The sequence below is a fragment of the Coregonus clupeaformis genome, chromosome 40, assembly GCF_020615455.1.
Source record: "Coregonus clupeaformis isolate EN_2021a chromosome 40, ASM2061545v1, whole genome shotgun sequence".
Taxonomy (NCBI): domain Eukaryota; kingdom Metazoa; phylum Chordata; class Actinopteri; order Salmoniformes; family Salmonidae; genus Coregonus; species Coregonus clupeaformis.
In genome coordinates, this window is record NC_059231.1 from 13,779,144 (window position 1) to 13,797,057 (window position 17,914).

The following is a 17,914-nucleotide window of genomic DNA, read 5'->3' on the forward strand; positions in this document are numbered from 1 at the left end:
TCTATAGGATTGAGGTCAGGGCTTTGTGATGGCCACTCCAATACCTTGAATTTGTTGTCCTTAAGCCATTTTGCCACAACTTTGGAAGTATGCTTGGGGTCATTGTGCATTTGGAAGACCCATTTGCGACCAAGCTTTAACTTCCTGACTGATGTCTTGAGATGTTGCTTCAATATATCCACATAATTTTCCTTCCTCATGATGCAATCTATTTTGTGAAGTGCACCAGTCCATCCTGCAGCAAAGCACCCCCACAGCATGATGCTGCCACCCTAGTGCTTCACAGTTGGGATGGTATTCCTCTGTAGCTCAGTTGGTAGAGCATGGTGCTTGCAACACCAGGATTGTGGGTTCGTTTCCCATGGGGGGCAAGTATGAAAATGTATGCACTCACTAACTGTAAGTCGCTCTGGATAAGAGCGTCTGCTAAATGACTAAAATGTAAATGTAAAATGTGTTCTTCAGCTTGCAAGAGACCCCCTTTTTCCTCCAAACATAACAATGGTCATTATGGTCAAACAGTTCTATTTTTGTTTCATCAGACCAGAGGACATTTCTCCAAAAGTACTATCTTTGTCCCCATGTGCAGTTGCAAATCGTAGTCTGGCTTTTCTATGGCGGTTTTGGAGCAGTGGCTTCTTCCTTGCTGAGCAGCCTTTCAGGTTATGTCGATATAGGACTCGTTTTACTGTGGATATCGATACTTTTGTACCTGTTTCCTCCAGCATCTTCACAAGGTCCTTTGCTGTTGTTCTGGGATTGTTTTGCACTTTTCGCACCAAAGTACGTTCATCTCTAGGAGACAGAACGCGTCTCCTTCCTGAGCGGTATGACGGCTGTGTGGTCCCATGGTGTTTATACTTGCGTACTATTGTTTGTACAGAGGAACGTGGTACCTTCAGGCGTTTGGAAATTGCTCCCAAGGATGAACCAGACTTGTGGAGGTCTACAATTATTTTTCTGAGGTCTTGGCTGATTTCTTTTGATTTTCCCATGATGTCAAGCAAAGAGGCACTGAGTTTGAAGGTAGGCCTTGAAATACATCCACAGGTGCACCTCCAATTGACTGAAATGATGTCAATTAGCCTATCAGAAGCTTCTAAAGCCATGACATCATTTTCTGAAATTTTCCGAGCTGTTTAAAGGCACAGTCAACTTAGTGTATGTAAACTTCTGACCCACTGGAATTGTGATACAGTGAATTATAAGTGAAATAATCTGTCTGTAAACAATTGTTGGAAAAATTACTTGTGTCATGCACAAAGTAGATGTCCTAACCGACTTGCCAAAACTATAGTTTGTTAACAAGAAATCTGTGGAGTGGTTGAAAAACAAGTTTTAATGACTCCATTACATACAGTGTATGTAAACTTCCAACTTCAACTGTATATTACATGGAGTTATTAGACTTTTTTAAATGTAGATGTTCCAAAGATCTGCATCAGTGGCTTGTAGGTTATGTGCGGAAGCCATGAGGTGCTAAATGTGTTTATGTTAATTACCAGTCAATTACCGTGAGACCGTCAGTTATTTGCTTGACAATCACCGGCTGACGAAATTCTGAGACCGCCACAGCCCTAGACTTGTGTCGTATGACGTGACTTTAACATTAATCTGAGGACTGTTATTTATCTAATCAACTAACTGTGTTTAATTGTTACCCGATTCAATTAATCATGTAACAATTAACTCATTAGGATCTGGGGCACCACGAGAGCAGTTCTTTAAAGAGTTACCATCTCTCAAATTAAACTCTAAAAGGTCTTTACCTATCACATCTATAAACAGTCAACTTATCAATCATAACCTCGTATCATATCATCATTCTGACGGTCGTAACCTCCTTGCATCTGCAAAAACAAGAGCCTTACTTATGATTCAGTACTACACAAATTGGTTTAATTATTGATTTACTAGCTAATTAAATGGGAACACAGGATAAACATACACACTCTGCACCGGTTATTGACGGGAGAAAACAGGTCCCTAGTGGAATGACAACAACATGGCTTGTTAAAGAAGAGAGGAAGAGGAAGAAAGAGAGGGACAGAGACACTTAACCTTGATACATTCAAAAACGACTCTCACCTACATTAACTACGTACTTGGCAGACGAACGGCTGCCCTCTTTGAGTAAGAAATCATGAATGTATTTACGTGAAATGCCTGGTTCGCCATGTATCTCTCTCGGTGGACAGGACCGCCCTGGCAAGGGAGTTGGGCCTTCTGGCGGCACCTTTGTAAGGCTCTGATTGTCCAAAAAGGTTCCAACAAGTCTTCTACTGTTGTTCTCTTCTTCGTAGTTGTCCGGTCTCCGATGACTTGTCGCGTAGTCCTGAACAGAACTACAGAGTTGATTGTCCTTCCATTCGCCCTTGAAGATGCTTCTTTGAAGATAGGCTAGCCTGCCGTATCGATGATTCCCAGTGGGGTGATGGGCGTAGCGTAACAGGATGGCTTGAGCAGAGTAATAGGATGGGCCTACTTAAATTTGCTTTCGAAGATACTTTACTTAGGACAGCTAATCAGCCGTACCAGCGATTGTCTGGGAGGTGAGTTTATTCTCTACACCTCGTGTTGAGATTCAAAGTTCCAACCATTTTAAACGTGTAGGGGCAGCTTCACCGCTTTCTGATCTAATGTGTTTATTTGTTACCCGTCCTTTATACACTTTGGTCGAAAAGTGGCGGTTCCGTCAGGCTGACACGCTCTCTGACCTCACCCGGGGCGTGACTTGTCCCTGTGCAAAGCTTTTGGAAAACAATGATCTCTTATAGCTTCTCAAATCACATCCCTCTCTTAAAAAGAATCATTTTTCATATTACATGCACAACGTATATGATGGAAACTTCCTACATGTAGTGGGTATACTTTCCAAGTTACAGTATTTCCTTTATAACATTTTTAATGACATCACAAAATAACAAACAAAATTACCTTAGTGTCCAATAGATCGTCTCTGACCATTCCCCACATTCTACGTTAGGAATATTATTCCAGTATTCGCCTTTGAACATGTTAAAGTTTCAGCGGGAAAAAGTCAGTTGAAACAAAGACATTCCTTTGGGGGATCTTGAAAGGGAGGGCCTTCTTTGTTGATTTACAACAGGGTGTGAGAGGTTATCCCCCCTGTACGGGTGAGAGGGGTCTGATTTAAGTTATTCATTGCAAACCTGATATGACCTATTTGGATTCTCGTGGACAGTCATGACACTTGATTCCAATAGTATCTTTCAAAACATACCCCAATCCAAATCCGTGGATTGATAGCAGCCTTGTAGGAAAACTGAAAGATAGAGATGCTGCTTATAAACAGGGCAAGGTGACCGGGTGTAACCAACTTCATATAGCCACCCAGAAAAAAGCCACACGGACACCCACACTTCAGGTTGAGTTGGTTTTTATCTGCAGTGATGACAGGCATTGACAGGACGGTCACAGCCACACGTTCACTGCTCTCAGAATATCTCTCTCAGACTCAATGCACAAAGTGATCGTATAGTATAAATGCGTTGTGTTTCGAAAATAACAAAAATACAGAAAAGCATACCTGCAGTAAAAGATATCAAACAGTGATGACAGGCATTGACAGGACAGTCACAGCCACATGTTCACTGGTTAGGTAGGACACAATATATATTTTAGATGGGAGCGACAGTAATGATACATGCCCTCAATGTGAAGTGACATCAATCCATAAATACAGAGCACAAGTACAACCCTTTTTATATAAAGCTTTTAAGGTAGTAAGAAAATAAACATTCACTTAATATTTCAATAAAGAAGTCATGAATTACCAATAAATCAGCTGCTAGCAATAGCTAGTGTGATATTACAGTGCACCTACTGACAGTGTTAGTTAGCTCGTCATTAACATGGCTAGCTAAGCCAGCAAACACTTGATTAACTTGCCAAAATAGGCTTTAAATACATTAACGGCAACATAAATATATACATAGTCACATTCGCTATTGACTTTGGGATATATGAACCAGTTTTCCAAAGACACTATTGTGTTATACAGTTTTAAACAGTTTTTATGTCCAGAAGAATGAGACACGAACCTGCTCTCAGAATATCTCTCTCAGATTGAAGAGCAGGCAGACCAACTTTCCAAATAGGGGAGAAGCACTCAAAACTCACTAGTTGTTCTTTCACTAGTTGTTCTTTCAAGGAAAATAATACAAACATGGTAAGTCTGAAGACCTCTCGTATTGCCAACCTTACTACAATGGCAGCAAATATTTTTATGAATTCGACAACACATAATGAAAGGAAACTTTATTAATATCACATATTTTTCTGAAGTGAATGGTTTCACCCTCTACTCTGCCCGCGAACAGCGTTGTTCTTTGATATCTACATTGCGTGCAGCGTGAGCGAGGTTGATGGAAACAATACATTTTTATTTTGTCACACGGGGACATACATTTTGTTAAACTGTACAAATATGACTCACGTAGATCGATCAAGATGTTGAAACACAAGTATAGAGACAGTGGAAGAGCAATTCAGTGGGTCGGACACAAGGCGTATGAGGCAGCGGCTCCTAACGATCACGGATTACAAAAAGAAAGCCAGCCACATCACGGTCACCAACGCCACCCTACCAGATAAGCTAAACATATTTTTCTCAAGATTCGAGCACAATGACCCTGAGCTGCCGAGGAGAGCCTGTAATTAAAAAGTGTTAACGCTCGCAAGGCTGCCGGCCCAGATGGCATCTCTAGCCGTTCCCTCAGAGCATGTGCAGACCAGCTGGCTGTTGGGTTCTCTGACATTTTCAATACCATAGTTCCCTATAAGCTCATTATAAAGCTCACAGCCCTGGGTCTGAACTCCTCCCTATGCAACTGGGTCCTGGACTTCCTGACGGGCCGCCCCCAGGTGGTGAAGGTAGGCAACATTACCTCCTCGACACTGATCCTCAACACGGGGGCCCTACAAGGGTGCGTCCTCAGTCCCCTCCTGTATTCTCTGTATACCCACAACTGCGTGGCCTCACACAGTTCCAACTCCATCAAGTTCGCTGACGACACGACAGTAGTAGGCCTGATCACCAACAACGACGAGACATCCTACAGGGAGGAGTTAGGCACTCTGACGGTGTGGTGCGAGGTAAACAACCTCTCCCTCAATGTTAGCAAAAAAAGGAGCTGATTGTGGACTTCAGGAGGAACCAGGCTGGACACGCCCCCATCCTCATCAACGGGGCCGCCGTGGAGACGGTCAATAACTTAAAATTCCTCGGCGTACACATCTAAGAGAAGCTGAAATGGTCCAACCACACGGACACCGTAGTGAAGAAGGCACGACAGCGACTCTTCAACCTCAGTATGCTGAAAAAATTTGGCCTGTCCCTTAGGGCCCTCACATTGTTCTACAAGAGCACCATCGAGCCTGGTATGGCAACTCCACCGCCACGGACCGTAAGGCTCTTCAGAGGGTGATATGTGCAGCCGAACGCACCATTGGGTGCACAGTGCCTGCCCAACAAGACACCTACAACACCAGGTGTTGCAGGAATGCCAAGAACATCATCAGGGACCCCAGCCACCCAAGCCATGCCCTGTTCTCCCCGCTTCAATCACTCAGACGTGAGCAGTACAGGAGCATCATGGCAAAAACTGAAAGACTGGCCAATAGTTTCTACCCTCAGACCATCAGGCTGCTGAATAGCCACCACTAGTCAGCTACTTGCTCCCCCCTGCTACTCCCCCTATGGACATTCTTTCTCCTGCTACTCCCCCTATGGACATATTGTTTTTATTACCATTTTCATGATTTTATTTCAGTAGTCCTGCATGTTGGAGCTCGAAGCCTAAGATTTTCAATGTACCCTGCAATCACAACTGCAACCATGTACATGTGACTATTAAACAATCTGAATCTGAAGCTGGTCCTGGGGCTCTGTTCACAAACACAAACAGACCCCACAGAGCCCCAGGACAGCAACACAATTAGACCCAACCAAATCATAAGAAAACAAAAAGATGATTACTTGACACATTGGAAAGAATTAACCAGAAAACTGAGCAAACTAGAATGCTATTTGGCCCTAAACAGAGAGTACACAGTGGCAGAATACCTGACCACTGTGACTGACCCAAAATTAAGGAAAGCTTTGACTATGTACATACTCAGTGAGCATAGCTATTGAGAGAGGCCGCTTAGGCAGACCTGGCTCTCAAGAGAAGACGGGCTATGTGCACACTGCCCACAAAATGAGGTGGAAACTGAGCTGCACGTCCTATCCTCCTGCCAAATGTATGACCATATTAGAGACACATATTTCCCTCAGATTACACAGACCCACAAAGAATTTGAAAACAAATCCAATTTTGATAAACTCCCATATCTATTGGGTGAAATACCACAGTGTGCCATCACAGCAGCAACATTTGTGACCTGTTGCCACAAGAAAAGGGCAACCAGTGAAGAACAAACACCATTGTAAATATAACCCATAATTATGTTTATTTATTTTCGCTATTGTACTTGAACTATTTGCACATCAGTACAACACTGTATATCGTCATAATATGACATTTGAAATGTCTCTATTCCTTTGGAACTTTTGAGAGTGTAATGTTTACTGTTAATTTCTGATTGTTTATTTCACTTTTGTTTATTATCTATTTCACTTGCTTTGGCAATGTAAACATTGCCAATAAAGGCCTTTGAATTGAATTGAATTGAGAGCGAGAGACAGACAGAGAGAGAGAGAAAGAGAGCGAGTGGGGACTCTCATATGACAGACACTCTGTAGCGGTGACAAAGGGACAGGAAGTTATTCTGGCCATTTTACTGTGCGGGTCCTCCAGATCTGAGAGAGGGGAAATGTGATGCTGCTACAGGTACAGGGAGGGGCTCTGTTATCTCTACTAATGTGGATCACTACTGCTACAGAACAAAAGGGCAGTTTCTCACAAACAGAAGCACCTCTTAGAGTTGTACAGCCTAGCAGCCCCTTTTTAGTTGAGTGTCTTACTACAGTCCAGTAGATCTCATTACTGACCAGCGGACACCATCGCCCACTTTAGTTGAATTATTCAACAGAGAATCAGGTCAAAAAGCAGTCAAAGCCATTAATTTTATAGCGAGCTGTTCCCTTAATTTCCAATGGGGATCTTTGCATCGATTTGCATCAACAATTTGTTTACTTGTATGTGTGTGGAAATGGTGAAAGAACGGAATCAATGAATCAGTTGCCTCACTGGCAGTGTTACTTCACTATCCCCCTCACTGCCCACCATCCTAGTGTCCACATAGAGGATATGAGCTCCCCATGACCCCCTATGCTCCCTCTCTCACTCTCTGTGCTCCCTCTCTCCTCTATGTGCTCCCTCTCTCCCTTTCTCTGCTCCCTCTCTCACTCTCTGTGCTCCCTCTCTCCTCTCTGTGCTCCCTGTCTCCCTCTCTGTGCTCCCTCTCTCCCTCTCTGTGCTCCCTCTCTCCCTCTCTGTGCTCCCTGTCACTTGCTCTGTGCTCCCTGTCTCCCTCTCTGTGCTCCCTCTCTCCTCTCTGTGCTCCCTGTCTCCCTCTCTGTGCTCCCTGTCTCCCTCTCTCTGCTCCCTCTCTCACTCTCTGTGCTCCCTCTCTCCTCTCTGTGCTCCCTGTCTCCCTCTCTGTGCTCCCTCTCTCCCTCTCTGTGCTCCCTGTCACCTGCTCTGTGCTCCCTGTCTCCCTCTCTGTGCTCCCTGTCTCCCTCTCTGTGCTCCCTGTCTCCCTCTCTGTGCTCCCTGTCTCCCTCTCTGTGCTCCCTGTCTCCCTCTCTGTGCTCCCTGTCTCCCTCTCTGTGCTCCCTGTCTCCTGCTCTGTGCTCCCTGTCTCCCTCTCTGTGCTCCCTCTCTCCCTCTCTGTGCTCCCTGTCACTTGCTCTGTGCTCCCTGTCTCCCTCTCTGTGCTCCCTCTCTCCCTCTCTGTGCTCCCTGTCACCTGCTCTGTGCTCCCTGTCTCCCTCTCTGTGCTCCCTGTCTCCCTCTCTGTGCTCCCTGTCTCCCTCTCTGTGCTCCCTGTCTCCCTCTCTGTGCTCCCTGTCTCCCTCTCTGTGCTCCCTGTCTCCCTCTCTGTGCTCCCTGTCTCCTGCTCTGTGCTCCCTGTCTCCCTCTCTGTGCTCCCTCTCTCCCCTCTGTGCTCCCTCTGTGCTCCCTCTGTGCTGCCTCTCTGTGCTCCGTCTCCCTCTCTGTGCTCCATCCCTCCCTCTGTGTGCTCTCTCTCTCTCTCTCTCTCTCTCTCTCTCTCTCTCTCTCTCTCTCTCTCTCTCTCTCTCTCTCTCTCTCTCTCTCTCTCTCTCTCTCTCTCTGTGCTCCCTGTCTCCTGCAGTGAGCCAGCTGTGAGTGGAGAGCCCTGCAATGCAGCAGCCAAGTGACTCACACACGGCACAGAAAGACACATACACAGACACACACTGAGACACGCAGGGAGGGAGGCAGGCATGTAGGGAGGGAGGGAGGCAGGCATGGAGGGAGGGAGGCAGGCATGAAGGGAGGGAGGCAGGCAGGCAGGCAGGCAGTTAGGCAGGCAGGCAGGGAGGCAGGCAGGCAGGGAGGCAGGCATGGAGGCAGGCAGGGAGGCAGGCATGGAGGCAGGGAGGCAGGCATGGACGCAGGGTGGGATGCAGGCAGGTAGGTAGGCAGGCAGGGAGGCAGGCAGGGAGGCAGGCAAGGAGGCAGGCATGGAGGCAGGGAGGGAGGCAGGCATGGAGGCAGGGAGGCAGGCATGAAGGGAGGGAGGCAGGCAGGCAGGTAGGCAGGCAGGCAGGCAGGGAGGCAGGCATGGAGGCAGGCAGGGAGGCAGGCATGGAGGCAGGGAGGCAGGGAGGCAGGCATGAAGGGAGGGAGGCATGCAGGCAGGCAGGCAGGTAGGCAGGCAGGGAAGCAGGCAGGGAGGCAGGCATGGAGGCAGTGAGGCAGGCATGAAGGGAGGGAGGCATGCAGGCAGGCAGGCAGGCAGGCAGGCAGGTAGGCAGGCAGGGAGGCAGGCAGGGAGGCAGGCATGGAGGCAGGCAGGGAGGCAGGCATGGAGGCAGGGAGGAAGGCATGGAGGCAGGGAGGCAGGCATGGAGGCAGGGAGGGATGCAGGTAGGCAACGGGTGGAGTCGGGATTCAAACTGGGTGAGGAGGAGGAGTAGGAGGAGGAAGAATAAGTGGATGAAGAGGTGGAGGACGAGGAGGAGGAGAAAGCGAGAGGAGAGGAGAAAGAAAGGACTGAGTAGGAAGATAGAAAGGAAGGGGAGGACAAGAGGAATAAGGAGGAGAAGAAGAAGAGTGGACAGGTTAAAGGAGGTTTTTAAGCCTTGAGACTATTGAGACATTGATTGTGTATGTATGCCATTCAGTGGGTTAATGGGCAAGACAAAATATTTACAGTGGCTTGCGAAAGTATTCACCCCTCTTGGCATTTTTCCTATTTTGTTGCCTTACAACCTGGAATTAAAATAGATTTTTGGGGGTTTGTATCATTTGATTTACACAACATGCCTACCACTTTGAAGATGCAAAATATATTTTATTGTAAAACAAACAAGAAATAAGACAAAAAAACAGAACTTGAGCGTGCATTACTATTCACCCCCCCAAAGTCAATACTTTGTAGAGCCACCTTTTGCAGAAATTACAGCTGCAAGTCTCTTGGGGTATGTCTCTATAAGCTTGGTACATCTAGCCACTGGGATTTTTGCCCATTCTTCAAGGCAAAACTGCTCCAGCTCCTTCAAGTTGGATGGGTTCCGCTGGTGTACAGCAATCTTTAAGTCATACCACAGATTCTCAATTGGATTGAGGTCTGGGCTTTGACTAGGCCATTCCAAGACATTTAAATGTTTCCCCTTAAACCACTCAAGTGTTGCTTTAGCAGTATGCTTAGGGTCATTGTCCTGCTGGAAGGTGAACCTCCATCCGAGTCTCAAATCTCTGGAAGACTGAATCAGGTTTCCCTCAGGAATTTCCCTGTATTTATCGCCATCCATCATTCCTTCAATTCTGACCAGTTTCCCAGTCCCTGCCGATGAAAAACATCCCCACGGCATGATGCTGCCACCACCATGCTTCACTGGGGGGATGGTGTTCTCGGGGTGATGAGAGGTGTTGGGTTTGCGCCAGACATAGCGTTTTCCTTGATGGCCAAAAAGCTGCATTTTAGTCTCATCTGACCAGAGTACCTTCTTCCATATGTTTGGGGAGTCTCCCACATGAACACCAAACGTGTTTGCTTATTTTTTTTCTTTAAGCAATGGCGTTTTTCTGGCCACTCTTCCGTAAAGCCCAGCTCTGTGGAGTGTAAGGCTTAAAGTGGTCCTATGGACAGATACTCCAATCTCCGCTGTGGATCTTTGCAGCTCCTTCAGGGTTATCTTTGGTCTTTTGTTGCCTCTCTGATTAATGCCCTCCTTGCCTGGTCCGTGAGTTTTGGTGGGCGGCCCTCTCTTGGCAGGTTTGTTGTGGTGCCATATTCTTTCCATTTTTTTATAATGGATTTAATGGTGCTCCGTGGGATGTTCAAAGTTTCTGATATTTTTTTATAACCCAACCCTGTTCTGTACTTCTCCACAACTTTTTCCCTGACCTGTTTGGAGAGCTCCTTGTCTTCATGGTGCCTCTTGCTTGGTGGTGCCCCTTGCTTAGTGGTGTTGCAGACTCTGGGGCCTTTCAGAACAGGTGTATATATACTGAGATCGTGACAGATCATGTGACACTTAGATTGCACACAGGTGGACTTTATTTTACTAATTATGTGACTTCTGAAGGTAATTGGTTGCACCAGATCTTATTTAGGGGCTTCATAGCAAAGGGGGTGAATACATATGCATGCACCACATTTCCGTTATACATTTTTTTGAATTTTTTGAATCAAGTAATTTTTTTCATTTCACTTCACCAATCTGGACTATTTTGTGTATGTCCATTACATGAAATCCAAATAAATAATCCTAATATATGACAGGCTGTAATGCAACAAAATAGGAAAAATGCCAAGGGGGATGAATACTTTTGCAAGTCGTGGTCAAAAGTTTTGAGAATGACCCAAATATTAATTTTCATAAAGTCTGCTACCTCAGTTTTTATAATAATAATATGCCATTTAGAAGACGCTTTTATCCAAAGCGACTTACAGTCATGTGTGCATATATTTTTACGTATGGGTGGTCTAGGGGATCGAACCCACTACCCTGGCGTTACAAGCGCCATGCTCTACCAATTGAGCTACAGAGGCAATTTGCATATACTCCAGAATGTTATGAAGAGTGATCAGATGAATTGCAATTAATTGCAAAGTCCCTCTTTGCCATGAAAATGAACTTAATCCCAAAAAAACATTTCCACTGCATTTCAGCCCTGCCACAAAAGGACCAGCTGACATCATGTCAGTGATTCTCTCGTTAACACAGGTGAGAGTGTTGACGAGGACAAGGCTGGAGATCACTCTGTCATGCTGATTGAGTTAGAATAACAGACTGGAAGCTTTAAAAGGAGGGTGGTGCTTGAAATCATTGTTCTTCCTCTGTTAACCATGGTTACCTGCAAGGAAACAGGTGCCGTCATCATTGCTTTGCACAAAAAGGGCTTCACAGGCAAGGATATTGCTGCTAGTAAGATTGCACCTAAATCAACCATTTATCGGATCATCAAGGAGAGAGGTTCAATTGTTGTGAAGAAGGCTTCAGGGCGCCCAAGAAAGTCCAGCAAGCGCCAGGACCGTCTCCTAAAGTTGATTCAGCTGCGGGATCGGGGCACCACCAGTGCAGAACTTGCTCAGGAATGGCAGCAGGCAGGTGTGAGTGCATCTGCATGCACAGTGAGGCGAATACTTTTGGAGGATGGCCTGGTGTCAAGAAGGGCAGCGAGGAAGCCACTTCTCTCCAGGAAAAACATCAGGGACAGACTGGTATTCTGCAAAAGGTACAGGGATTGGACTGCTGAGGACTGGGGTAAAGTCATTTTCTCTGATGAATCCCCTTTCCGATTGTTTGGGGCATCCGGAAAAAAGCTTGTCCGGAGAAGACAAGGTGAGCGCTACCATCAGTCCTGTGTCATGCCAACAGTAAAGCGTCCTGAGACCATTCATGTGTGGGGTTGCTTCTCAGCCAAGGAAGTGGGCTCACTCACAATTTTGCCTAAGAACACAGCCATGAATAAAGAATGGTACCAACCCATCCTCCGAGAGCAACTTCTCCTAACCATCCAAGAACAGTTTGGTGACGAACAATGCCTTTTCCAGCATGATGGAGCCCCTTGTCATAAGGCAAAAGTGATAACTAAGTGGCTCGGGGAACAAAACATTGACATTTTGGGTCCATGGCCAGGAAACTCCCCAGACCTTAATCCCATTGAGAACTCTTGGTCAATCCTCAAGAGGCGGGTGGACAAACAAAACCCCACAAATTCTAACAAACTCCAAGCATTGATTATGCAAGAATGGGCTGCCATCTGGCCCAGAAGTTAATTGACAGCATGCCAGGGCGGATTGCAGAGGTCTTGAAAAAGAAGGGTCAACACTGCAAATATTGACTCTTTGCATAAACTTAATATAATTGTCAATAAAAGCCTTTGACACTTATGGAATGCTTGTAATTATACTTCAATATACCATAGTATACCTTATCCAGAGCCACTTATAGTTAGTGAGTGCATACATTTTTCATACTGGCCCCCCTGCCACCCAGTCTGTGTCCCCCTGCCTCCCTGCCACCCAGTCTGTGTCCCCCTGCCTCCCTGCCTCCCTACACCCAGTCTGTGTCCCCATGCTTCCCTGCCTCCCTACACCCAGTCTGTGTCACCATGCCTCCCTGACTCCCTACACCCAGTCTGTGTCCCCCTGCCTCCCTGCCTCCCTACACCCAGTCTGTGTCCCCATGCTTCCCTGCCTCCCTACACCCAGTCTGTGTCACCATGCCTCCCTGACTCCCTACACCCAGTCTGTGTCTCCCTGCCTCCCTGCCTCCCTACACCCAGTCTGTGTCCCCATGTTTCACTGCCTCCCTACACCCAGTCTGTGTCCCCATGTTTCCCTGCCTCCCTGCCCCACTGTCTGTGTCCCCCTGCCTCCCTGCCTCCCTACACCCAGTCTGTGTCACCATGCCTCCCTGCCTCCCTACACCCAGTCTGTGTCACCATGCCTCCCTGCCTCCCTACACCCAGTCTGTGTCACCATGCCTCCCTGCCTCCCTACACCCTGCCACCCAGTCTGTGTCCACCTGCCTCCCTACACCCAGTCTGTGTCCCCCTGCCTCCCTGCCTCCCTACACCCAGTCTGTGTCCCCCTGCCTCCCTGCCTCCCTACACCCAGTCTGTGTCACCATGCCTCCCTACACCCTGCCACCCAGTCTGTGTCACCATGCCTCCCTGCCTCCCTGCCACCCAGTCTGTGTCACCATGCCTCCCAGCCTCCCTACACCCAGTCTGTGTCCCCCTGCTTCCCTGCCTCCCTACACCCAGTCTGTGTCACCATGCCTCCCAGCCTCCCTACACCCAGTCTGTGTCCCCCTGCCTCCCTGCCTCCCTACACCCAGTCTGTGTCACCATGCCTCCCTACACCCTGCCACCCAGTCTGTGTCCCCCTGCTTCCCTGACTCCCTACACCCAGTCTGTGTCACCATGCCTCCCTGCCTCCCTACACCCAGTCTGTGTCACCATGCCTCCCTGCCTCCCTACACCCAGTCTGTGTCACCATGCCTCCCAGCCTCCCTACACCCAGTCTGTGTCCCCCTGCCTCCCTGCCTCCCTACACCCAGTCTGTGTCACCATGACTCCCTGCCTCCCTACACCCAGTCTGTGTCACCATGCCTCCCTGCCTCCCTACACCCAGTCTGTGTCACCATGCCTCCCTGCCTCCCTACACCCTGCCACCCAGTCTGTGTCCCCCTGCTTCCCTGACTCCCTACACCCAGTCTGTGTCACCATGCCTCCCTGCCTCCCTACACCCAGTCTGTGTCACCATGCCTCCCTGCCTCCCTACACCCTGCCACCCAGTCTGTGTCCCCCTGCTTCCCTGACTCCCTACACCCAGTCTGTGTCACCATGCCTCCCTGCCTCCCTACACCCAGTCTGTGTCACCATGCCTCCCTGCCTCCCTACACCCAGTCTGTGTCACCATGCCTCCCTGCCTCCCTACACCCAGTCTGTGTCACCATGCCTCCCTGCCTCCCTACACCCTGCCACCCAGTCTGTGTCCCCCTGCTTCCCTGACTCCCTACACCCAGTCTGTGTCACCATGCCTCCCTGCCTCCCTACACCCAGTCTGTGTCACCATGCCTCCCTGCCTCCCTACACCCAGTCTGTGTCACCATGCCTCCCTGCCTCCCTACACCCAGTCTGTGTCACCATGCCTCCCTGCCTCCCTACACCCTGCCACCCAGTCTGTGTCCACCTGCCTCCCTACTCCCCTACACCCTGTAGCAGTGAGTCATTGTAATGTGTGTGGTTGTATTAGAAACATTTTGTGATTTTTGTTGGTTTGCTGGTTTTGAGAATAACACCAGCTAAATATCTTCATCTTTGTTTCCTAACGCCCTCACGATCAGAGGGCCAAAGGAGGCTCAGGGAAATAAATGATAAAACATATATTTTAGAGTTTCTTTCATTAAACACACATAGTGATTTATTCGATTACAAAGACTGCATGGTGGCTTTAAATTATGCAACATTGCTCCAGTTGAGGATAAGAGTGTTGATGGCATTTTTATGCACAGTCAGAGAGAGAGTTTGTCCCCTCTGGTTATGGAGAGAAAGACACTCTGTAGCGGTGACAAAGGGACAGGAAGTTATTCTGGCCATGTTACCCTGCCCCTGTGCCCTCTGGTGCCACAACAACCCATCCTGGCCAGCAAAATCAACCGTCAGTCTGGCCTGATGACACAGGCTATGGTCCAAGAGCTACACACACCTGCTGCCTGCAAATGACTGACTGACCACTCACTCTGCTCCCCACTCCAATTCCTTACCTGTCATATAGCCTCTACTCCCTAACCACTCCTGTATATGTGAGAGGATTGGATAGGTGGAAGCAGACATTTCCACCTAGCCAATCAGGTGGCAAGATTAAGCTATTACTATAGTGTTTATACTGTAGAGCCAATCGTCTGAGATCTGGGGACCATTTGGAATTCAGTATTATTACCCATTCGTTCGCTCTCCCCCAGTAATGTAGAGCAGGATCAGTCCACTAGAGGGTGTTGTTTCAGCCAGATGGACCCAGCAGTACTCCCCTCCCCTCAGATGGTCCCACATGCTCTTTCCTTAGCCCTGTGGGGTTTCAGGAATCTGAACTCCAAGCCCTTCGTCCTCAGCCCCCATCCCTGTCACAGACACGCCAATGCTGGCTACAGTCTGGGTATGCCTGGAAGCCACCGGCACAGCTCAAGGTGACCTTCACAGCAGAGAGAGAGAGAGAGAGAGAGAGAGAGAGAGAGAGAGAGAGAGAGAGAGAGAGAGAGAGAGAGAGAGAGAGAGAGAGAGAGAGAGAGAGAGAGAGAGAGAGAGAGAGAGAGAGAGAGAGAGAGAGAGAGAGAGAGAGAGACTGTCCTGTAATCTGAAGTAAGCCAGTTCTAACAGTCTGTAGATGTGGGGGGTGATTTGTGATCCGAGGCAGAATACTTTTTATTTTTTTTATTTCACCTTTATTTAACCAGGTAAGCCAGTTGAGAACAGGTTCTCATTTACAACTGCGACCTGGCCAAGATAAAGCAAAGTAGTGCAATAAAAACAACACAGAGTTACATATGGGGTAAAAAACATAAAGTCAGAAATACAACAGAAAATATATATACAGTGTGTGCAAATGTAGCAAGTTATGGAGGTAAGGCAATAAATAGGCTATAGTGCAGAATAATTACAATAGTATTAACACTGGAATGCTAGATGTGCAAGAGATTATGTGCAAATAGAGATACTGGGGTGCAAAGAGCAAAATAAATAACAATATAGGGATGAGGTAGTTGGGTGGGCTAATTTCAGATGGGCTGTGTACAGGTGCAGTGATCGGTAAGGTGCTCTGACAACTGATGCTTAAAGTTATTGAGGGAGATAAGAGTCTCCAGCTTCAGAGATTTTTGCAATTCGTTCCAGTCATTGGCAGCAGAGAACTGGAAGGAATGGCGGCCAAAGGAGGTGTTGGCTTTGGGAATGACCAGTGAGATATACCTGCTGGAGTGCAGACTACGGGTGGGTGCTGCTATGGTGACCAATGAGCTAAGATAAGGCGGGGATTTGCCTAGCAGTGATTTATAGATGGCCTGGAGCCAGTGGGTTTGACGACGAACATGTAGTGAGGACCAGCCAACAAGAGCGTACAGGTCACAGTGGTGGGTAGTGTATGGGGCTTTGGAGACAAAACGGATGGCACTGTGATAGACTACATCCAATTTGCTGAGTAGAGTGTTGGAGGCTATTTTGTAAATGACATCGCCGAAGTCAAGGATCGGTAGGATAGTCAGTTTTACGAGGGCATGTTTGGCAGCATGAGTGAAGGAGGCTTTGTTGCGAAATAGGAAGCCGATTCTAGATTTAACTTTGGATTGGAGATTCTTTATGTGAGTCTGGAAGTTGAGTTTACAGTCTAACCAGACACCTAGGTATTTGTAGTTGTCCACATACTCTAGGTCAGACCCGTCGAGAGTGGTGATTCTAGTCGGGTGGGCGGGTGCCAGCAGCGTTTGATTGAAAAGCATGCATTTAGTTTTACTAGTGTTTAAGAGCAGTTGGAGGCTACTGAAGGATTGTTGTATGGCATTGAAGCTCGTTTGGAGGTTTGTTAACACAGTGTCCAATGAAGGGCCAGATGTATACAAAATGGTGTCGTCTGCGTAGAGGTGGATCTGAGAGTCACCAGCAGCAAGAGCGACATCATTGATATACACAGAGAAAAGTGTCGGCCCAAGAATTGAACCCTGTGGCACCCCCATAGAGACTGCCATAGGTCCAGACAACAGGCCCTCCGATTTGACACACTGAACTCTATCTGAGAAGTAGTTGGTGAACCAGGCGAGGCAGTCATTTGAGAAACCAAGGCTATTTAGTCTGCCAATAAGAATGCGGTGGTTGACAGAGTCGAAAGCCTTGGCCAGGTCGATGAAGACGGCTGCACAGTACTGTCTATTATCAATCGCGGTTATAATATCGTTTAGGACCTTGAGCGTGGCTGAAGTGCACCCGTGACCAGCTCGGAAACCGGATTGCATAGCGGAGAAGGTACGGTGGTATTCGAAATGGTCGGTGATCTGTTTGTTAACTTGGCTTTCGAATACTTTCGAAAGGCAGGGCAGGATGGATATAGGTCTGTAGCAGTTTGGATCTAGAGTGTCACCCCCTTTGAAGAGGGGGGATGACCGCGGCAGCTTTCCAATCTCTGGGGATCTCAGACGTTATGAAAGAGAGGTTGAACAGACTAGTAATAGGGGTTGCGACAATTTCGGCGGCTAGTTTTAGAAAGAAAGGGTCCAGATTGTCTAGCCCAGCTGATTTGTAGGGGTCCAGATTTTGCAGCGCTTTCAAAACATCAGCTGTCTGAATTTGTGTGAAGGAGAAGCGGGGGGGCATGGGCAAGTTGCAGCAGAGGGTGCAGAGTTGGTGGCCGGGTTAGTGGTAGCCAGATGGAAAGCATGGCCAGCTGTAGCAAAATGCTTGTTGAAATTCTCGATTATTGTAGATTTATCGGTGGTGATAGTGTTTCCTAGCCTCAGTGCAGTGGGCAGCTGGGAGGAAGTGCTCTTATTCTCCATGGACTTTACAGTGTCCCAAAACTTTTTGGAGTTAGTGCTACAGGATGCAAATTTCTGTTTGAAAAAGTTAGCCTTTGCTTTCCTGACTGCTTGTGTATATTGGTTCCTAACTTCCCTGAAAAGTTGCATATCGCGGGAGCTATTTGATGCTAATGCTGTACGCCACAGGATGTTTTTGTGCTGGTCAAGGGCAGTCAA

At 47.8% G+C, this 17,914-nt stretch overlaps 1 protein-coding gene across 7 annotated transcripts in view; it reads left to right on the top strand.

Moving 5' to 3' along the window:
* LOC121555138 (microtubule-associated protein 2-like) overlaps positions 1 to 17,914 on the top strand; it is a 127,237-nt gene that overhangs the window by 41,553 nt on the left and 67,770 nt on the right. The window lies entirely within an intron of this gene.